The sequence below is a fragment of the Elephas maximus genome, chromosome 1 (genome assembly GCF_024166365.1).
Source record: "Elephas maximus indicus isolate mEleMax1 chromosome 1, mEleMax1 primary haplotype, whole genome shotgun sequence".
Lineage (NCBI taxonomy): Eukaryota > Metazoa > Chordata > Mammalia > Proboscidea > Elephantidae > Elephas > Elephas maximus.
In genome coordinates this window covers 117,770,901-117,795,007 of record NC_064819.1, presented here as the reverse complement: position 1 = coordinate 117,795,007, position 24,107 = coordinate 117,770,901, and the positions used below count along the sequence as shown (strand labels likewise).

Genomic DNA, 24,107 nt, shown 5'->3' with positions numbered 1-24,107 from the left:
AGGGACACACTACCCTCCGACGTGCAACAATGTCTTTCACCAGTCAGGAAGCCCATGGGGCTCCCACATCCAGAACTTTTACTGTGAGGGGTCCATTATGTAACACAAACTCCAGCCCCACTCCCCTGAGGTCAGCTGATAGCATGAGGTGGCCACAGGTGATGGCAAGGTTGATATGACTTGGTGGGTCTTTCTGGACTGGCCAGCCTCACCCAAGAGCCATCAACTTATTAGCATAACGTGTTAGGCTAGGTATGGTCTAGAGCCCTCACTGAAGACTTTTATGATCGGTGGAGAAATTCCAAGGTTTTAGAATTTATCTCTTAGGAATCAAGGACAAAGACCAAATTCTCTGAGTAAAGTTAATGTAAAGTCCATACTAACCGTCTCCGAACTGAGTCATGATCTCTAAATCCTCCCCTAATCATCGGCTTTTAAAGCATTTCCCCCTTGTTACCTGCTTTCCAGGAAGGATTTAGTATCCTTGGATGGTAACACTTACCCTCAGCTGTTATTGATCTAATGCGGCTGCTGGCAAGAAGGATCATGGAACTTTAGTGTAGGAAGGGCTTCAGAGACCACTTATTTTGGTAAAGGCAAATAGATTTCAATCTCCATGCTGATCTCTACTGCTTACTAATAACTTCCTGGAGCAATTCAATGCATTGAGAGGCATTCCAGGTCTCTGTGGAGTTCCCAGGGAAAGAAGGAAAGGTGCTGCGATGGATTTAGAATGTCTGACACAAGCTCGTGAGAGACACCTCATGAGGGAACCGTGGCACAGAGCCAGGTATTTGCCATCCCCGAGATCACGCTCCTACAGTTAAGTGACTTGCAGTCCAGTGCTTTTCCCACTGGACTTTTTAAAAAGCAGGAGTTGTATCAATAATGAAAAACTATTTCAAAATATTTGCAACAAACGTTCAAAGAAAATACATGCTCCCTAAAAGGGACACTGAAGTCCTCGCTGGCACATCCCAAAGAGGGGCAAAGGTATAATTTCTAGTCTCTTCTTCAACTGCACCCTGACAAGTACCGCTTTTTAGTGCTCTACAGGTATGAGGGTTAAGAAGGAGCTGGGTAGTCTCCAGCAGTTATATGCCTTCTGTGATGGCACTGGGCCAGTAAAGGGGAAGGGAAAAGAAACTAAGGTTTGAGAATCAAGCTAATGTGGTAACCCCAACAGAAAGGGAAATTACTAAGCAGAAAAGCCAATGGGATGCTTTTTTTTTTTTTTTTTGGATAGGAAAAATGGAGGATCAATTTCTTGAACTAGCAAAGCTCTCTTGATCAATGAATCAACTGTATTTACTTGCTTTCTGCACTCTTCTTAACACTATGATAGACTAAATAGGGTGCATATAAGGCAAAAGACATGGCTCCTCTCTTAGCCACCTTATATAATCTCTCTCTCTCTCTCTCTCTCTCTCTCTCTCTCCCGTGAGTGCCCCTGGATCCCAGATGCTGGGTCAGGTCTCTGGAGCAGCAGCACTGGCCTCCCAACACGTACTCTGTGTTGTCAGCCAACTGGCTCCCAGGTGAGGAGAATGTTCTGGCAGTAAAAGCAGTACACAGCAGGCAAGAGACCTTAAGAAAAGGCAAGGGAGAGGAGGCAAGCATGTGATTCTCGAGACAAATAAACACAATTAGCTGTGCTAGAAACAAACTCAAAAGACTCCATGGGAAGATTCAGATGCATTCTGCCAAAAGAAAAAACCAAATGAAAATTCACTTTAAAGAACCTTTTCATTCCCTTGATAGTCATATATTAATGACAGCCAAATTTCCTGTCCTTTTCATTGCTGATTTCCGCAACATTTCAAACACTATCACAATAATGTGACTGCTTTATCAGTTTTGCAGCCCAACTAGAATCTATTAATATTTCAGATTGGTCCCTTTATTCCTGGAGATGATAATTCCAGGCCTTTCACAACCACTCCATCCTTGTGTACCGAAATAGAGCCAATCTGCAGCAACGGACAGGGTGGTTGAATTCACAGAAATCCACACTCACGTCCTGGAAGTTTTCTGTTCTTCTCTCAGGATCCAATTCTGTAGTGCAGGATCAGCTACAGCAAAGGGGTCCAGGGGAAACCATACAGTATGGTGGTTAACAGGACGGGCTCTGGAGTTAGGCACCTTGGGTGTGAAACCTGACTCTGCCATCTACAAGTTGGCTGACTATGGGCAAGTAATTTAACCTCCTTGTGTCTCATTGTATTCATCTCTAAAACAGGGATAAAATCATGTCCAATAGGATTGTTAAGGAGCCCTGGTGGCACGATGGTTAAGTGCTCAGCTGCTAACTGAAAGGTTGGCAAATGGAACCACTCAGAGGTTCCGCAGAAGAAAGACCTGGTGACCTGCACCGTACAACAACACCAATAGGGTTGTGTGAAAGTTTAAGGAATATAATAAGAGTCTTTAGCTTTTGAAAATACATTCTGAAATATTTACACATAATGATATGATGTCTGGGTTTGCTTCAGAATAATTTGGGGTGAGGTATATATACAGAAGGAAACCCTGGTGGCGTAGTGGTTAAGTGCTACAGCTGCTAAACAAAGGGTCAGCAGTTCAAATCCGCCAGGTGTTCCTTGGAAACTCTACGGGGCAGTTCTACTCTGTCCTGTAGGGTCACTATGAGTCGGAATCGACTCGACGGCACTGGGTTTGGGTTTTGGTTGGCTGGATATATACAGATGAACCTTCAGTTGAATTTCCCCATATATTTTAGTCAGATACACACCATCACAAATCAGAGAATTTCAATGAGCTTTAGATCAGCTAGAAGGTGGCTCCAAACTGAGCTGATATCACTTTAGGCAAAAGCAAAGCACTTCCAAGTTTTAATGGCCTATGCAGCTGTTTCACACACAAACATACGCCTCTTGTTGTTGTTGTTAGGTGCCATCGAGTCAGTTCAGATTCACAGGGACCCTACGCACAGCAGAATGAAACACTGCCCAGTCCTGTGCCATCCTCAGGACTGTTGCCATGTTTGAGGCCATTGTTTCAGCCACTGTGTCAATCCATCTCACTGAGTGTTTTCCTCTCTTTTGCTGACCATCTACCAATCATGATGTCTTTTTCCAGGGACTGGTCCCTCTGGATAACATGTCCAAAGTATATGAGAACAAGTCTCACCATCCTCGCTTCCAAGGAGCATCCTAGCTGTACTTCTAAGACAGATTCTTCTGTTCTTCTGGCAGTCCATGGTATATTCAATATTCTTCACCAGCACCATAATTTAAATGCATCAATTCTTCTTCAGTCTTCCTTATTCATTATTCAGCTTCTGATCGCTTTTGTAGGCATATGAAATATTGAAATAAATGCTAATGAACCACTCATTACAATCTATGCCTCCAATGGGTTCAGGGAAACAGTTACATACTCAGAGTTAGCCCTAGAATCTCCCAACTTCTAGAATTCTTTAGATAGGGTGCCGAGCTGGACTGACAGAAAGCCCCACCCTGGACCAATTCCAGACTTGATGTACACTCCAAGGTAGCCTATAAATAAACCAGAATCGCTGAATTTTTTACCCCATGTCGTCTCAGAAACAAGGAATCTACTGTCATCTCAGCTCTGATACTAACTGTAACGGCCTTGGGCCAGCTACTTCATCTGTTTTCTCATTTGTACACTGGGGTAGTATCTCCCTCCTTGGTATTTGCAGGGTATCTGCAGGAATTTGCTGTTGCCAAGGATCAGAGATAATGCAAGTGAAATGTCTTGCACAATGTCTGTCGCATTGCAATTGCTCAATATACACAGCTATTCTATGTCTCCGTATGCCTTTAAGGACACAGGGGTGTATTATTATTACTGTCTTTGCAATTTGGCTGATATTTAGACCCAGTGGTTCTCTGGGTTATGAGATATATTACAGCTTAGCACGTAATTAAAACAGTTTATTATTTACTTTCTCCTTTACGTGGTAACATTTTGATGCATCTGCACTCAATCTTCTCCACAGAGTCAATGAACAGGTACCTATCACTTCATTAGCACCTACACGTCTCTCCCATGTGATTCACATTTCTTCTGCAGTACATGTCTTGACAATAACCTTTTCAATTAAAAAAAAAATTGCAAAACAAAAAGCAAGGCTCAAAAGATTAGACATAAAACTTAGAGGACAGTTGAGTTTATGTTAATGGGGGAGGAACAATTCGGAAAAGGAAGAAGAGAATGGCTGCACAACCCAAAGAATGCAATGAATGTCACTGAAGCGTACATGTAGAAATTGAACTGGAGTATCTTCTGCTGTGTATATTCTCAACACCAACCAAATTATGTATATATGCACATAAATACACACACATACACACATATGTAAAAAGCAAGGAGGAAAAATGTGGCCCAATTCAAGTGTAGCAGGGCCATTTTTATTACTATTGTGAAATGCTTGCTAAATGAGCACTAGGTACATCGCTGAGAGGATCTATGGCTAAGATAACTAAAAAATAAAGGTAAAACTCCATGAGCAAAAACTCTTGTGGTGTGGGGTTTACGTTAATTTTACGAAAGAATTTGGTCTTTGTCCTTGGTTCCTGTGAAAAAATTTGGAATTTCTCCAGTGATCATAAATGTCTTTTGATGAGGCCTCCAGGCTACACCTGAGGTATGGTGACTAGCTGCCTCAGGTAGGGGATAGCCAGTCCAGAAAGAGCACCTGGTGACATCAGTTGACCTCAGCAGAGATGGGCTAATCAACCAATCACGACTACATAATGACACCCCAATAAATGTTCTGGGCACAGAAGCTCCAAGTGCCTCCTGCTTGGTGATAGACATCTATGCCCATGGGAGGGTAACATGTCCCTTTTTAAGATGGAAGCTCTGCATCGGGAATCCCCCTAGACCTTGCTCTATATGTCTCTTCATTTGTATCCTTGTAATTGTTAAGTACAGTGCTTTCATGAGTTCTGTGAGTGATACTAGAGAATTACTGAACCCAAAGGAGTACTGGGAGCCAGTAGGTCAGAAGAGGGAGGTTCTGGGGGCCCCTGAGCTTATGGTTGGTATCCTGAAGGAGTAATGGGAAAACCCTGAATTTGTAGCCAGCAGGTCAGAAGTGAGGGTGGCGTGTGGGCTCCAGGCTTGTGTAATCTGAGGTCTTGGCAGAGCTTGCAGTCTGGAAGACTGTGTCCTTTAACTTGTGAGGTCTGTCCTAGCTCCAGGCGGTTAGGGCCAGTGGAAGAGGTGCTGCATGTACAGTTGGTATCAAAACAGCAGTGGCAGAGAAGTGAAAAGTGGAATTTGATTCTTCCACTCAGTTAGTATGCGAAGTGGGATTTGGTTATTTTCCCTGGCAACTGGTAATCCAGGTTAATCCAGTGAAGTAAAGGGCTAATCTAAAAATTTTCTTATCCTTCACCTTAGCTAAGACAGGCACTTTCTTTCTCCTTCTCTTAATTTATTTTTCTTCATAGCATTTACCACTACCTATATATTTATTTCGGGATTTACTCATTTATCATCTGTCTTCCCCCAAGAGAATGTATGTTACATGAAGGCAGGACTCTTATTCACCTCTGTACCTCCAACACTTAGAACTGAGTCAAGCACATAGTTATGCTCTTGAAAAATATTTTTTAGTGAATGAATTTCCTTTTTCTTTCTCTAAGGCAACAAACAGGCAATCTAGATCTGAAATCCTGCCCCATGTATTCCTTATGCAGCTTACCACAGAGCTCCCGTGCAGAAAAGACTGTAAACAAATGTATGTGCAGTGGCACCACATGATATGAAGAAAAATGAAGCAGGACTGAGTGGATTTCCTCTGGGCCTTACACACACACACACGCCTTTCTGATATTTGCTGCTGTGCTGTTGCTTAAGCTATTTCTCCCATCAGAAATGTCTACCTACCTAACAGTTATTCCTCCCTTAAGATCTCAGGTTGTTTTTCCTGAATTACACTCCGACCACAAGAGTTCATATTGACATCTCGCTTTTCTAAACTGAATGGCACCGCACCTAATACCAGTGTTTCACGGCTCAGCACATAATTATAAATGGTCTGAAGTTTTCTTTCTCTTTTGTGTGAAAAAAAATTGATGCTTCAAATATCTTTTTTTTTTCAAATATATTATAAAACCTGTTGCCGTTGAGTCGATTCCGACTCATAGCAAGCCTATAGAACAAGAGTAGAACTGCCCCGCATGGTTCCTAAAGAGCACTTGGTGGATTCGAACTGCCAACCTTTTGCTGAGCAGCCGTAGCTCTTAACTGCTCCCCCATCAGGGTTTCCAAATATTTTCCTTAAACACAAAAACCATGGTTTATGCTTCTCTGGTATCCCTCCAAGTGTCTAGCACAGTGTTAGGCACTTACTAAGTGGTTAAAAAAAAAAAAAAAGGTCCTTATAGATGAACTGACAGATTGCTCATTGTGAGCCACACCTCTTGCTGCTATGGTAGAATCACAGCCCAACAATGATGATTCAGTTTACACCCCAAGAACATCTACTTCCTTTTTCTCCCTCTTCCTCAAGTGCTCCTTTGTCATGACTCTTCAGCTGCAAAGATCTAAAATACTCATGTCCCAACTGAGATAGACAATTGTCAGGGGTCCTGTGAGCTGACAGCAGGAGTTCAGAAGGTAACATTACTTTCTGGGATATAACTCATCAAAAACAAAGTCATCCTTCAGTGTGTTTTAAAGAGGAAAAAAAAAAAAAATGTCAGACAATCCCAAAAATGCCTATGCCCCTTCATGAACTAACCTGAGCCTCTTCACTAAACCCAGATTTGATCAATCAGTTTCCACCTTCCTGAAATGCCAGGGCTTCAAACTGGTTTGAAGTGGTTCACTCATGGCTAACAAAGAGAAACCGGAACTGACCTGAATTTTTACAATTTGGGTGATCCAGAACAATAACTGGAATTGGAAAAATTATGGGTTGAAGCCCTGGAATGGGAGACTTGGAAGATGTACAGTGAGTAAGCCCTTTCAGGAGTCTGAGGCATGAGATTGGATTATCGGCAGGATTGTGGAGAACAACACACATTCAAAGCTGTGCCATTTCTGAGCAGGGAACCAATGTTTTCAACACTTCTCAAAATCCAACAAGCAAGAGATTTGATTACTATGCAACGAGTAGGCTACCCTTGTTTTCTAAAAGGGAGATTAGGTTCTAGCAGGGCTTCAACCTATAATTCTTCCCATTCCGGTTCACCCAAATTTTAAAAATTTGGGTCTGTTCCAGTTTTGCTTCCTTAGCCATGACTGAAGCAGTAAGAACTGATTCAAAGCCCTGCGAAATGCTACTCCGTTTCAATGACATTCTTGGGACTCTACCTCAGTCTGTCTGGGTCACATTCTAGTACTGCACCCAATTCCAACAATAGCCCAAGCATGAAATGGACTGATTCCACTTTCTCAAATGCTCTGGGTCCCTGCAACTCAAGGGAATAATATTAATGCCTTTATCTTGCTTAAATGCAGGAATAGGAAAGCTAAAATGGGACTCCTGGAATGAATTTTTTGGATGGACTTAAATATATCATGATGAATATAAATTTCCTAATTCAAGAGTCATTAGACTCCACCATTGATTTTACATTATGCAACCTTTTCTTCAGTATTTTATACAACTTTACCAATTCTCTTTAGAATGAGTGAATTTAAGGAGAAAATGAGAAGATAGTTTTCATCAAGAGAGAGTTTCTTTTCTCACAAAAGTATTGATCTACAGGCAATATTCAGCAGTGTGTGTGTGTGTGTGTGTGTGTGTTTTAATTCCAGCCTCAACTGGTTTGGGTAAATCTAGCCCTCTTCCAATTTCCTGTTTATAGACTTTTACCTTAAGTTTTTTGGATAGTTTCTTGAACTCAAAAGTGCAGGTGCTAATGATAGGAAGAATACCTAGTTCCCAGCCGTTGACAAAAAGCACCTAATTACCTACTCTGTGACTCCATATTCTTCTTAATCTTGGATACATGACCCTGGTATGATAAATGTCACTGTTCCTACTCCTAGCTGTATCACAAAACCAACAAAAATCTCTTAACCAATAACCTTGGCTCCAAGAACCAAAAATCAAACCCGCTGCCATTGAGTCAATTCCGACTCGTAGCAACCCTGCAGGATAGAGCAGAACTGCTTCATAGGGTTTCCAAGGCTGCAATCTTTATGGAAGCAGACTGCTACGTCTTTCTCCCACAGAGTGGCTGGTGGATTTGAACCACTGACCTTTTGGTTAGCAACCAAGCACTTAACCACTGGACCACCAAGGCTCCTTAACCTTAGCTCTATTCCCATTGCTGCTATTGAGTCGATTCCAATCATAGCAACCCTAAAGAACAGAGTAGAACTGCCCCATAGAGTTTCCAAGAAGCGCCTGGTGGATTTGAACTGCTGACTTTTTGGTTAGCAGCCGTGGCACTTAACCACTATATCACCAGGGTTTCCCCTTAGCTCTAGTCTCCCTCAAATTCTTACAGTGCTAGGAACTGGGGCTTGGTTAAAGCCAGGAACCAGGTCAGCCTAGAAAAGGCTATGAGCTAGCCTTAGTTCTTCTCTAGATGTACTCTTCCTGAAACCTGAATTCTCTCATTATTTCTATTATATATTAACATTCACCATCATTATAATTAATTCAGTCATTCAACAAATATTGCTTTGATAAGGTTCTGAATCCTCCTTGAACAGAAAAATAGGAATAGTTCATAAGCTACCTAGACAGCTTGACAACAACAGAAAGAACTCTTCTTGGGTTTTGCTAAATGTGCAATAGTCTCTGCCTTCTGTAATTTGCTTTAGAACTCAGGGTCAATACAAAGACCACTATTCCCGACTGCTTCTTTCCAGAAAAATTTTAGAGGTCTCTAATAATAACAATATTTCATAACACATAACATTTATTGAGCAATTGCATTGTGTCAAGCACTGTCCCAGGCATTTACATGTATTAATTCAATACCTTATTATTCCCCACTTTACAATGAAGAAACTGAGGCATAGTACTGCACTCCCCCATACATACCAAGAAAATCTTCTTTAAGTCCAAGGCTTACCTCAACCTGATCCTCCAATTCAGTTGACTTAGAGCAGAGGGTGACTTCCTTATCTTTGGGAAAGCATCATTTCTGAACACCATGTGAGATAACATGAAGTCTAATTCTTCCACTCTAAACTTCTGAGTAGGTAACTGTGATGGTTAAGATTGTATGTCAGCTTGGCTGGGCCACGATTTTCAGTGGTTTGGCAGTTATGATGTAGTTTGGCAGTCCTATGATGTTGTGATTACTTCTATGATGAAATCTGATATAATGTTATCACCTCCATTATGGGATCTGCTGTGAGTAGCCAATCAGTTGAAGGGGAGTTTCCTTGGGCATGTGGCCTACACTGAATGTAGATGGACATTTCTGGCAAGGTTAGTGGGTGTTTGCTCACTCTGGATCTTACAGCTGGCTCCTGTTTGCCTGACCTGCAGTCTTGCCTGCTGATCTTGGGATTCATTGATCTTTGGATTCTCAGTCTTCACAGACTATGAGCAAGAGCCCTGTCCTCTGACCTGCCAATCTTGAGTTCGCCAGCCCCTGCGGCTATGTGAATCAGGAGAAGCCTCCATCCTGACCCATGGACTTGGGACATTCCAACCTCTACAACTGCATGAGCCATTTCCTTGCTATAAATCCCCCTCTCTATATATAGAATTTTGCAAGACCAATGACTTCTTCATTGCAAATACCTTCTTTCACCAACATAAATGGCGACTATACACATGGACCTCGCCAGAGGGAGCACACATAAATCAAATTGACTACATCTGTGGAAACAGATGATGGAAAAGCTCGATATCATCAGTCAGAACAAGCCCAGGGGCCGACCATGGAACGGACCATCAATTGCTCATATGCAAGTTCAAGCTGAAACTGAAGAAAATCAGAGCAAGTCCGCGAGAGCCAAAATATGACCTTGAGTATATCCCACCTGAATTTAAGACCATCTCAAGAATAGATCTGACACATCGAACACTAGTGACCGAAGGCCAGATGAGTTGTGGAATGACATCAAGACATCACACATGAAGAAAGCAAGAGGTCATTGAAAAGACAGGAAAGAAAGAAAAGACCCAGATGGATGTCAGAGGAGACTCTGAAACTTGGTCTTGAACATCGAGCAGCTAAAGCAAAAGAAAGAATTGATGAAGTAAAAGAACTGAACAGAAGATTTCAAAGGGTGTCTCGAGAAGACAAAGTAAAGTATTATAACGACATGTGCAAAGAGCTGGAGATGGAAAATCAAAAGGGAAGAACATGTTTGGTGTTTCTCAAGCTGAAAGAACTGAAGAAAAAATTCAAGCCTCAAGTTGCAATAGTGAAGGACTCTATGGGAAAAATATTAAACGATGCAGGAAGCATCAAAGGAAGTTGGAAGGAATACACAGTCATTATACTAAAAAGAATTAGTCGATGTTCAACCATTTCAAGAGGTGGCATATGATCAGGAACTGATGGTGCTGCAGGAAGAAGTCCAAGCTGCTCTGAAGGCACTGGCAAAAAACAAGGCTCCAGGAATTGATGGAATATCAATTGAGATGTTTCAACAAAGAGATGCAGCGCTGGAGGTGCTCACTTGTCTATGCCAAGAAATATGGAAGACAGCTTCCTAGCCAACTGACTGGAAGAGATCCATATTTATGCCTATTCCCAAGAAAGGCAATCCAACCGAATGTAGAAATTATAGAACAATATCATTAATATCACACGCAAGCAAAATTTTGCTGAAGATCATTCAAAAATGGCTACAGCAGTATATTGACAGGGAACTGCTAGAAATTCAGGCTGGTTTCAGAAGAGGACGTGGAACCAGGGATATCATTGCTGATGGCAGATGGATCCTGGCTGAAAGCAGAGAATACCAGGATGTTTACCTGTGTTTTATTGACTATGAAAAGGCATTCGACTGTGTGGATCATAACAAATTATGGATAACATTGCGTAGAATGGGAATTCCAGAACACTTAATTTTGCTCATGAGGAACGTGTACATAGATCAAGAGGCAGTTGTTCGGACAAAACAAGGGGATCCTGATTGGTTTAAAGTCAGGAAAGGTGTGCGTCAGGGTTGTATTCTTTCACCATACCTATTCAATCTGTATGCTGAGCAAATAATACGAGAAGCTGGACTATATGAAGAAGAACGGGGCATCAGGATCGGAGGAAGACTCATTAACAACCTGCATTATGCAGATGACACAACCTTGCTTGCTAAAAGTGAAGAGGACTTGAAGCACTTACTGATAAAGATCAAAGACCACAGCCTTCAATATGGATTGCACCTGAACATAAAGAAAACAAAAATCCTCAGAACTGGACCAATGAGCAACATCATGAACGACTGAAGTTGTCAAGGATTTCATTTTACTTGGATCCACAATCAACAGCCATGGAAGCAGCAGTCAAGAAACCAAAAGACGCATTGCGTTGGGTAAATCTGCTGCAAAAGACCTCTTTAAAGTGTTGAAGAGCAAAGATGTCACCTTGAAGACTAAGGTGTGCCTGACCCAAGCCATGGTATTTTCAATCGCATCATATGCATGTGAAAGCTGGACAAAGAATAAGGAAGACTAAAGAAGAACTGATGCCTTTGAATTGTGGTGTTGGTGAAGAATATTGAATATACCATGGACTGCCAAAAGAACTAACAAATCTGTCTTAGAAGAAGTATAACCAGAATGCTTCTTAGAAGCAAGGATGGCGAGACTGTGTCTTACATACTTTGGACATGTTGTCAGGAGGGATCGGTCCCTGGAGAAGGACATCAGAGTACAGGGTCAGCGGAAAAGAGGAAGACCCTCAATGAGGTGGATTGACACAGTGGCTCCAACAATGAGCTCAAGTACAACAACGATTGTAGGGATGGCTCAGGACTGGGCAGTGTTTTGTTCTGTTGTGCACAGGGTCGTTATATGTCGGAACCGACTTGATGGCACCTAACAACAACACATATTTATACGCTTCACTGGTTTTGCTTCTCTAGAGAGCCCAGTCTAAGACAGTAACCAACTAGTGCCTTCCTATTTACACGTGGTCTGAGCCTTGCTTTGGGCTTGTGATCTTAACCCTGTATGCTGGCATTGGGAAGCCATGATAAAAAAGCTTTCCCTATCCATCTCTGAAGGGGATGTCATCTCTAAAACGTATCTCGAAACTGCAACTTCCGTAAGGGCAGGTATTGTATTTTTGGTTGTTATTTACTCTTTTTCCAGGAGCCCTGATGGTACAGTGGTTAAGAGCTCTGCTGCTAACCAAAAAGGCTGGCAGCTCAAATCCACCAGCTGCTCCTTGCAAACTCTATAGGGCAGTTCTACTCTGTCCTATAGGGTCGCTATGAATCGGAATCGACCTGACGGCAATGGTTCAGTTGTTTTGGTTATTCTCTCCCAGGATTTAGCATAGATCCTGGCGTCTGATAAGCCCTAAATATTTAGTGAATGAATGAATGAACAAACAAATGAGCAAGGCAGCCTTTAGTTCCCAGACCACTGGGAAGGCCTGCAAGATCTCATTTCACAAGGATTATTGTTCAACTTCTTTCTCAGCCTTGACTACCCAGACCATACCAAGAATTTCAGCAATTCACCGTGAGATATCATAAACATCCTAAATAGAGCCCCATAAAGTAAATCTAGGCAGCAGAGAAGGCTTTCCTCCCTTAATCCACTGGGAGAAGGAGGGTTCCCGCCATACACACAAGGAAAGCTGAGTAAAAGCTACAGGTACTAGGGCTATTACACTGCTACTTAAACTGCTCCTAGAGATAGGCATCGGGAACCTAGAGATATGCCAACAGATTAGTACTGGGACAATACAGAGCACAAATGAAGAACTCGGGCTTTGCCGTCAGAGCCCAGCTCTGCTCCTTGGGCAAGTCACAACCTCTCTCTGCACCTTAGTTTCCTCATCTTTGAAATGGGGCTGATAATGGTACCTATCTCATAGGGTTGTTCTCAGAATTAAATGGGGGTAATGTAAATAAATTCCCTGACACTAGTAAGTGTTCAGTCAGTAATTATTATTTTTAAAATGCTTAAGTCAGACTCATGCTTCGGTTGCAGTCGCCTTTCTTCTCACAGGGTCTACTGCATCTGAAGAACCAAAGATGGGACAGCCAGAGCCCTGGAGCAGTAATCAAAAGTCCTGGGTTTTAGGCCCTGTTTTGCCATTTTCTCATTATGACTTTGGGCAAATTTCTTACCCTCCCAAACCTCAAGTTTCTTTCATATGCAAACAATCAGTAAGATATCTCCCTTGCATGCATCATAAAAAAAAAAAAAAAAAATTTTTTTTTAGGATGTTGCAAAAGTTGTATTTGACAGGATATATAAAAAGCACTTTGAAAATTGTCCAGCAGATGTACACGCAAAAAATGCTCAGTAAGATAAATTTACTCATAATAATCGGAGCCCTGGTGGCGCAGTGGTTATGAGCTTGACTGCTGACCAAAAGATCAGCAGCTCGGATTCACCAGCCGCTCCTCGGAAACCCTATGGAGCAGTTCCTCTCTGTCCTATAGGGTTGCTATGAGTCGTAATCAACGCGGCAGCAACAGGTTTGGTTTGGTTTTGGAAGGTTCAAGTTAGTATCAACTTGATGGCACACAACAACAACAATAAGGCTCTAAAAGGGGTCTCTGGGTGTCACAAATGGTTATCGCTTGACTACTAACAGAAAGGTTGGCAATTTGAAACCACCCAGAGGGGCTTCAAAACAAAGGCCTGGCAATCTGCTTCCAAAAGGTCAGACCTTTAAAACCCTGTGGGGTGTGGTTCTACTCTACATCTAAGAGGCTGACTCAATAACAATGGTCTTTTTTTTTTTTTGGTTTAAGGCTCTAAAAGGGGGAAGTAGTGGTTCATTGGTAGAATTTTCGCCTTCCATGTGGGAGACCTGGATTTGACTACCTCCCAATATACCTCACGTACAGCTACCACCTGTCAGTGGAAGCCTGCATGTTGCTGTCATGCTGAACAGGTTGCAGAGGAAATTTCAGACTAAGTAGGACTAGGAAGAAAGGCCTGGTAATCTACTTCTGAAAATCAGCCAGTGAAAACCCTACGGATTACAACAGTGTGATCCACAACTGATTATGGGGATGGTGCAGGACAGGTCAGTGTTTCATTCCCTTGTGCATAGGGTTGCCATGAATCAGGGGCCAACTCAACAGCAACTAACAACAAGGCTCTAAAACAACGTTTTTCAAACTTTTTTGCCTGCAAACTGTTAGAAGAAATATGCTTTACATCGCCATCTAGCAAACACTCAGCAACCAAACAAAAGTTTGACAAAATACTTATACCACTTTGATTTTTTTATTTGGTAGTTCTTTTTTTAAAGCAGGTCATTGATTCCACAACCCAAGAAGGCAGTGGTCCTCAATCCTCAACTCTCACGGGAAATCAGAATCTCTGAGGAGCATTTAAGAATTCTGATATTGAATTAATGCTTTGGGGTGGGGTGGGGCGGTGCATTCTGAGACAGCCCCAGGTGATGCTATTGCACCGCCAGGGTTGAGAACCACAGTGCTAATGGCTTCTAGCTCACAGCTAAAATACCACTGCTTTATTTTACAACCCTGTCTCTTAAGCACTCTCTGCTCCTGGCATTTGCGCCATTCCCTGAAGAACTGCTGGTTACTGTGAGCTGATTACTCACTCGTGGCTCCAGTCTTCATGAAGAAAACACAGAAGGAATGAAGGTCAAAGTGGAGCACGGGTGTTAGGGGAGGCCCCCTTCCTTCTCCCAGATGGCCGGGTAATCCCATGCAGAGCAAAACTGAAGTCGATTTGGAATATTTTGTTAAAAGTGAAGGGGCCCCTGCAAAAATTCTTTGCTTGAGGAGGAGGAGCTAAGAAAAAGCAAAGAGAAACTGCCAGACCTCCCTGCCTGTTCACACAGCACAGGAAGCTTTAACCAAGTATAGACAAGGGCCTGAAAGAGCCCTGGTGGCACAGTGGTTAAAACTAGAACTTCAAATCGGTTCTTCTGGGTTCAGTTGTGGCTGATGAGGCGAAACCCAAACTGACTTAAATTTTAAAAATGTAGGTGAAGCAGAAAAATAACCGGAATGGGAAATATTAAGGATTGAAGCCCTCCTAGAAACTTGATTTCCCACTTAGAAAATAAGGGCGGTATGCGCGTTGCATAGCAACCAAATCTCTTGATGGGCGAGTCAAAAACTGGGTGCCCTGCTCAAAGATGGAGGCCAACTGTGCCACTTTGAATGTGTGCTGCTTTCCTCAGTCCTGGCAATAATCCAATCTCAAGTATCAGGCTCCTGAAAGGGCTCACTACACCTCTTCTGAGTCTACCATTCCAGGGTTTCGACCCATAATTTTTCCCATTCCGGTTATCGTTTCACTTCATCTAAATTTTAAAAATTCGGGTCTGTTCCGATTTCGTTTCATCGGCCACAACTGAACTGGTTCAAAGCCCTGGTTAAAGCGTGATGGTTAAAATGCTCAGCTGCTAACCAAATGTCATTGGTTTGAATCTACCAGCTGCTCATAGGAGAAAGATGTGGCTGTCTGCTTCTGTAAAGACTAAAAAAAAAGACTAGAGCCTGGAAAACCCTATGGGGCAATTCTACTCTGTCCTACAGGGTCACCATGAGTCAGAATCAACTCGATAGTAATGGGTTTTTGGGAGACAGGGGCCTGAGTAGAAACTGCTGAAGCCTGGGTGATGAGCTCTGTCAGAGGGGGATGCCTGACTCGGGTTTCCTCTCCTTTCAGGTGTGGCCCAGATGGGACAGAAATCTCCTCCATCCTCAGCTCCCTTTTTCTCTACAGGACAGAAGCCGGGGACTGCTCTGTACACTTGGTTGGAGTGATCTGCAGCCTACACTCAGCTTCCTGGAAGAGCCAGGGCAGAACCTGAGTCAGAATACATAATGAACTACAGATGTACATCAGAGCCTCTATGTCCCTGCCCTACTACTGGGCACAAGGATGGTGTCTTAGTTATCTAGTGCTGCCATAACAGAAACACCACAAGTGGATGGCTTTAACAAAGAGAAATTTATTTCCTCACAGTCTAGTAGGCTAGAAGTCCAAATTCAGGGCATCCGCTCCAGAGCAACTGTCGGCTCCAGAAGAAGGTCCTCCTCATCAATCTTCCCCTGGACTAGGACCTTCTCTGTGCAGGAACCCCAGGGCGTGCTCTGCTCCCCGCACTGCTTTCTTGGTGGTAGGAGGTCCCCACGTCTCTGCTGGCTTCCATTTCCTTTCATCTCTTGTAAGATAAAAGGTGGTGCAGGCCACACCCCAGGGAAACTCCCTTTTCATTGGATCAGGAATGTAACCTGAGTGAGGGTGTTACAATCCCACCCTAATCCTCTTTAACACAAAATCACAATCACAAAATGTAGGACAACCACACAATATTGGGAATCATGGCCTAACCAAGTTGACACATATTTTGGGGTAACACAATTCAATCCATGACAGATGGGATCAAGAAACCTGGACTGTTTCTCCACATAAAAAAAAAGAAAAAACCACTACCGTCGAGTCTATTCCGACTCATAGCGACCCTACAGAACAGAGCAGAACTGCCCCATAGAGCTTCCAAGAGGCGCCTAGCGGATTCGAACTGCTGACCTCTTGGGTAGCAGCTGTAGCACTTAAACACTACGCCACCAGGGTTTCTCCACATAACAGTTTAAAAAAGTCATTCAGTGTCTGTTTAAAGCATAAAACTAGCAAACAAACTCGTTTCCATGGAATCTATTCTGACTCGTGGTGACCCCATGTATTGCAGAGTAGAACCACACTCCATAGGGTTTTCAAGGCTCTGAGTGACCTTTCAGAAGCAGATCGCCAGGCCTTTCTTTCCATCTCCTCTGGGCAGGTTCAAACAGCCAATCTTTCAGTTAGTAGTTAAGCACTTCATCATTTGTGCTCCAAAAGACTCCTGTTTAAAGCATAATGCCTAGATTTTGACCCAGATCTACTTACCAGTCATAAGACTCAGAAAACCAAAAACCCAACCCATTGCGTCAATTCCAGCTCATACCAACCCTTCAGGACAGAGCAGAACTGCCCCATCGGGTTTCCAAGGAGCAGCTGGTGGATTCAAACTGCCGACCTTTTGGCTAGCAGCCTAACACTTATCCCTGCCTGGCGGCGCAGTAGCTATAAGCTCGGCTGCTACCCAAAAGGTCAGCAATTCAAATCTACCAGCTGCTCCCTGAAACCCTCTGGGGCAGTTGTACTCTGTCCTATAGGGTTGCTATGAGTTGGAATCGACTCGACAGTGACAGGTTTTTTAAATAAGACTAAGAGTTACCATATATTGGGTACTCGCTGCATGCTAAGTACTTCATATAGATGATCTCATTTAATTTAATTCCACACTATCTCTCCAGTTGGTACCAGATGCTAACACAGGTCTATCCTCATTCCAGATCTCAAGCTCTAGTCCAGGGTCTCTCAGCACTACAAACATTTAGAGCCAGATTGTTGTGAAGGCCTGTCCTGTGCATTACAGGATGTTTAGCAGCATCTCTGGCTTCTACCCACTACATGCAGTTGTGACAATCAAAAATGTCTCCAGCCATTGCCAAATGTCTCCCAGAAGGCAAAATCTCTCTCTCTGGTTCTTTCACACACACACACACTCCAATGAAGAACCACTGTTGCTATGTTGTTTCTGAGTGGCACAAATAGTTAAGTGCTCAGCTACTAACCAAAGTTTGGCAGTGTGAATCTACCCAGAGGTGCCTCAGAAGACAGACCCGCTGATCTACTTGCAAAGGGTCACAACCATTGAAAACCCTACGGAGCACAGTTCTACTCTGACACACATGGGGTCGCAATGAGTTGGAGCTGACTTGATGGCAAACTGTTTGGTTGTTATAGCTTCCTGACACTTTACAAGTACATAAACCATGATTCAGAAGAGACACAGAGCAAGACGAAATACCACTATGGAGGTGATAATCAGAACACTCCGGGGAAGTATGGTACAATGATAATACCACCCTACGCTTTACAATTCATTAAGTACTTTTATAGCCATTATCTCCTTCCGTGGTATTATGGATTGAATTACGTCCCCCCAAAATACGTGCTGAAATCCTAACCTCTATGCCCGTGGTTATAATCCCATTTGGGAATAGGTTATCTTTCTTATGTTAATTAGGCAGGATGAGTGTAGGGTGTATCTTGAATCAATCTCTTTTGAGATATAAAAGAGATTAAACAAGCAAGCAGAAGAGAGATGGGGTGAGACAGATGCCAAGACACACAGAGATCGCCAAGGAGCCAAGAAGCAGAAGCTAAAGAAACAAGGACCTTCCTCCAGAGCCAGCACAGGGAGAAAGACTTCCCATAAAGCCAGCACTGAATTCGGACTTCCAGCCTCCTAAACTGAGAAAATGAATTTCTGTTTGTTAAAGCCATCCACTTGTGGTATTTCTGTTATAGCAGCACTAGATAACTAAGACACATGGCATCTGAGTGTCTAGTAGGATCTAACCCTCTAAGTGTTAATCCACCTAAAAAATATGAACAGTATTGACAGACCTCAGCTACTAATCAAAAGGTCAGTGGTTTGAATCTACCAGCTGCTCCACAGGAGAAAAGATCTGCTGATCTACTCCCCTAAAGATGACAGCCTAGGAAACCCCAGTCCGTCAGAGAGGCTGCTGTGAATCAGAACTGACCTGACAGCACCCAACAACAACACACACTTAACCCTCTCCGAGAAACTGAGGGAAAGAACATGTAGTGAAATCCATATTAATCTTTAACCTCACAAGCCATAGGGAGAAAAAGCATTTGCTAATGTCTGCTAAGTCAGTGCATCACGTGGACTTCCGGAGAGCAAAGCCAGTGTCTTGTACCCCTCTCTCTCTCTCTCTGGCACTTTTTTGCCGAAAACACAGAACACTTTTACTAAGCGTTGAACATTTCCCAAAACATTACTTTATAGCAAACCTTAACCATTTGATTAAGATAAATTATTTTCCAAATTTTTGCATCTTCCTAATTTACATATATTAATAAAATTCACAAACTCGAAAAAATTAATATTGATATTTACAGAAGAGCTGAGAACTTAGTGTCAGGTTATTCTTGTCTACTGTTTATAAAAACAAAGGAGAGCAAAACTCAAGTCACTGGAAACAAATGTTTCCTAGAATCACCCCTTTCAATACAAGTCAAGACAACTGCAGCTATTTCGTTAGAACAATATTTTCATTGGGTCAGGAAAAAAAAAAAATATATAGGCAAGGATTTTAAACTCTTTCCTTTGGACTTTCACTACCACACCAAACTGTTATATCCAGTACACAATCATAATAGGAAAGCTCATTTTAAAAACATCTGAATTTAAAATAATCAACTACAGTTGCTTATAACGTTCCTCTTTAGAAACTCCTAAGCAGCCAGGAAGGTAAAAACAAAACGTTCTCATTCACATATTCATTTGCAAAGCCCAGCTGAAAGGAATAGCATTGCCCAGAAAAAGGTAAATTTGTATATCGCTTCAAAAGAGTTAAAATATAAAACTATCAATAAAAATACCAATAACAAAAATAGCTAGCATTTATTGAGCACTGAAGTGTTAGGAGTCCACAGGTGGCACAAAAGGTTAAGTGACTGGCTACTACCTGAAAGGTTAGCGGTTTGAATCCACCCAGAGGCATCTCAGAAGAAAGGTCTGGTGATCTGCTTCTGAAAGATCACAACCATGGAAAACCCTGTGGAGCACAGTTCTACTCTGAAACACATGGGGTCGCCATCAGTTGGAACCGACCCTATAGCAACTGGGTTTTTTTTTTTTTCCTTTATAATGTGTCAGGCACTGAACTCAGTTTTTTACATTCATAAATCTTATTTATAAATCTTCATCACAGCCCCATGAAGTAAATACTCATTAGTATTTTCATTTTAAGGTAAGAAAATTGAGGCTGAATTAGATTAAATAACTTGTCCAAGGCTACAGCTCGAACAAGATTCAAGCCATGGCTGTATGAAGCTCTGTGCTATAAGCTAAAAAAAAAAAAAAAAAAAAATTGGGACTTTAGGGAAACAATGGAAAAAAAGGCATATGTTAATTTTTCACACTGTCTGTGAAATGGATTGTCAGAAATCATTCTCCTCCCCTTGCTTCTATGTTGATACTTCACATAAAAACTCAGGTACCAGGCCTTAAGCACGTATTGGGTAAGTGGCTTTCTGGATACTTTTTTTTTTTTTATGAAAAAGCAAGTCTTTTGTTTTTTGTAAAAATATACAGTGATAGTAACTGCCTGATAAAGAGTACCTGGAAGGGGGAAAAAAAAAAATCTTTTGCTGTCAAGTCAATTCCAACTCACAGGAATCCTATAGGACACAGTAGAGCTGCCCCAGAGAGTTTCCAAGGAGTGCTTGGTAAATTCGAACTGCCGACCTCTTGGTTAGCAGCCCAATGCTTAATAACTGAGCCACCAGAGCTCCAGCAGTAAATAAGGTATAATAAGCAATGGGATCATTTTTTTTTTTTTAACACACATACCAGAACATAAACACTCAAATGAAGGCTATACTTCAAAGTAGTTACTTTCCAATTCTAAACACATACCCAACTTTGCCGGATGCCCTTTTTAGAACTGCCAGTCCTTCAAGAGGACTTTCATTACTTTAATGGATATATTTATCATAATCTCCATCACCCACCTTGGAAGTCAAAGTTGGCCCCAAGTGCTGTTTGGCTTTTACCCACCACTGAGGAGATACAGTAAACGTGCCAAACACTCTGAAGGCAACTCCAAAGCGGGAGCTCCAAAACTATTCTCAGCAATGACAACATCAATAGAATTAGTACACAGCTTGCCAAGATGAGGCTTCTGAAGGAGAGAAATTCTCATTTGAATGTATAAATACTGGCATATTTATTTTAACATTCAGATAAGGAATTGGAAGAATCAGCAAGCTTTATGTCCAAGTCAATAAAAAATTCTGCTGTAATAATGATAAAGCAGATTTTGGTGCAAGGTTCAGACCACTAAATAGGGTATAAACATCCCCTTAATGAAAAAAAGCCTGTCCTAAAATGATACTTGCAAAATGAATAAATTGCTTTCCCATTAAGTTGCATAATTATTGAAATGATCTCTTTTTCATGAATTAAAACAATGGGCCCAACAAATGTTAGTCGCCAAATTGGTCTTTAGTCCTCCAGCTCAAATCAGTGTGTAGAAGATGGACCAATATTCGCAGCACATCACCACCATCACCCCTCCCACCCCCAAGTCCAGCCTTCCAATGGAAAAGTCCACTTAATAGGATTTATGAACCTTGGGTGTTCCAGAATTAACTATCACACCATGTAATTAAACTAGTGACCATATTGATAGGGATGTATTCAATACTATTGAAACTAATTGAAGGGAGACTTGCACTCAGGACAAACAACAGAAAAAACAGACAATGCCCTCATTTGTCTTTGTAAAGACAGTTGGCTACACTTCCACTGAGGACCTAAGGAGCCCAGCTCCCTCATGGTTGCTAGGTGAAGGGTGCTTCCACTTAAGGGTAGGTACAGGCTGTGGACTACCAGAAGGCAGCCAACAGCAGTCCACCTTTCATGCAGGTAACTTTTATTAAATTTATTAATGGGTGGCTACACTGAAGCAAACAGTCCAACTGTATACAATACTCGTGTTTATTAGGCTGTGGAATAATTTTTTTGGAATGTAATGTGTTTGTGGGTGTCTTCCTGTTGCCCATTTTCCTCCAGTTTTTACAAAGAGACAGTCTCTCACACAGTACAAGGGAGTGGGGAAGCAAGTTACACCTGTGGATCAAAACATTGCACACCTTTATTGTAGGAACTCTGCCTACCAAACACAGGTAGATATTGCCTGGACATTTGAAATCACTCCATACTTATTCTTTTTAGTTCCTCTCATCGTGTGCCTACGCAAAATCACTTCTAACCCAGCTCAGAAATATGAGAAGCAATTTAGGGCAAGGCAAAGAGTCCGCCCAGGCCCGTGGGTCTCCACTGGTCGGTCTGTGTCTAGAGTGCCTATAGATGTCCAGGAAGCCCTACTGCCCCTGCAGCCTCCTGGTCCCCGCCCGGGGTCTGCAAGGTGTGTCCTTCCTTCAGGCAGCCCCCCCCCCCAAGATGCCAACACTTCCCGAGCTCACTGAGCCCTGGGTCCCCAACGCCAGTCTGTCTTGGGTTGCCCGGTCTTGCTGCCTCCCTCTCTAGACTGGGTGCCCTCTCGACTTGTCCACGACCTCATTTCACCGAAGGGCTGGGTTGCCGTGGCCGAGCCGTTCCCTGAATCACTGCTTCACCACCCACCCTTGCCACCTTCGTCCTTCCCCCCCCCCCCCCCCAACCCCGTGGCGTTCCAGTCCTCCCAAGCCTCCCCACATCCAGCCGCCTCCCGGCTGTCAGGACAACTCCGCTTCTCGCGCCCACCCTTTCGGAGAAGCTTCTTCCATCTTTCTTTGCAGGAGCCGCACACACGCCTTGCCCACTTCACTCCACAGGCTAATTTCCTTTCCGGCGATGCCCTCCCTCAGGCTCCCCATCTCGCCCCATACGCCTCAGTCTTCCTCTCCTCCGCACTCTCCTCCCGGGTTCCGTTCCCCACCACCCTGCGGAGGGCGCCCCAAGACTGCAGGCAGGGCGCCCCTCGACCCGCCCCCCGGGCTTGGGCTCCAGGCTTGGCTACTGGGGCAACCCAACGTCGTGGTCCCGACCCTCCCTCCCTCTGGGCTCGGACTCCAGAACATCTCGATGCTGACCCCGCCTCCCAGGCTCGGGCTCCCGGGCTCCCCAACAACGCGGTCCTGACCCCCCCTCCCCCTCCCCCTCCCCACCCGGCCAGCGCCTCCAGCAGCAGGACTCACCGGCAGGGGCGGCGGCCCAGCCCGTGCGCGCAGCCCAGCCCGGCCCAGCCGCCACGGCGCCCGCGCTCCCGGCTCTGGGATCCCGGCTCCAAGCGTTCCACCGGCGGCAGTGACTGAGGCTGGCCGGGCACCGGGCAGTGGCCAGGAGGAGCGGCCGAGAGGAGGGGATCGTCGGGGGCGGGCAAGGCCCGGCTCCGCCCCTTCCCGGCCAGGGGGCGGGATGCGCAGCCCCGCGCAGACACTGCCGCCGCCGGCGCACACACCACCACCGAGGAAGTTGACTGACGCGTCTTCCCTTCCACCGGGGGCTCCCACCCTAACAACCTCCTTTCAGCTGCGAAAGGCCGGAGGGTTTGAGAGAGATACTCTGTAACCGCTCTCCTATTCCTTCCAACAATCCATCCCAAAGGGGCCGTTTCCCAGGTCCTTCGGAAGGGTGAAAAATAATAATAAACCCTTCATCTAAGATCTTGAGATTGATTCAAATCCTGCCCTTAGCCTGCCAGGCCTCTCTCATCACCCGCATCTGCACTTCCAGGGTCATTGTGCCCACGAAGTCATAACACACCAGCGAAGTCTTTTGCAGACACACACTTCGACACCCGTGAGGTATGCTCGTGTATGACTCATACCTCTCCAATGCAGTACACGAACACACCCCTGATATTCACATGCTGAGGAGCCCGCTTCTACCGCTATAGCCTTAATCTACCTCGCAACGATGATTCACACACACAAGCAGTAGGAAGAAAGAGGAAATTCCACATCCCCAGCTTACTCCTCAACCGCGATGATAGCTGTATTTTACCAGGAGAAAAATATACAGGTAAGATGTAGGACCTTCAATTAATAGATCAAATCGGCTTCACTGTTAAAAAGCAGTTTTCATTAACTGGAGAAAAGAGAAACCGATCAAATCCTGGGAAGATGGCTGTGAACAAACGTTACTATAAGAGGTTCATATAATTACTTTTCTGAAACAATCAGGCCTAATTCTGGCCTGTTGATTCCTGGAGTTTTTCCATTATACCACCCTGCTTCAGTAACATGTCTAATAAAAGTTCACCTTTCTACTGTGTTTTCACTTTCTCAAAGCATTTTAAAATCTATTACTTTATTTATCCTTAGCCAAACATAATGAAGCAAAGAAAGCAGGTTATCCAGCCCCATTATTTCAATTCCATAAATGAAGGTATTGAGAGTCTGTCTGTGGTTAACTGGCTGG

General features: G+C 43.6%; 1 protein-coding gene across 4 annotated transcripts in view; it reads right to left on the bottom strand.

Moving 5' to 3' along the window:
• The window catches only part of PAQR8 (progestin and adipoQ receptor family member 8), a 60,752-nt gene extending 37,658 nt beyond the window's left edge, over positions 1-23,094 (bottom strand). For all 4 annotated transcript variants that reach the window (XM_049894066.1, XM_049894091.1, XM_049894075.1 and 1 more), the window contains exon 1: positions 22,883-23,094. The gene's annotated coding sequence lies outside the window, so the exon portion shown is untranslated. The remainder of the gene's footprint in view (positions 1-22,882) is intronic.
• Between the last annotated feature and the right edge of the window lie 1,013 nt (positions 23,095-24,107).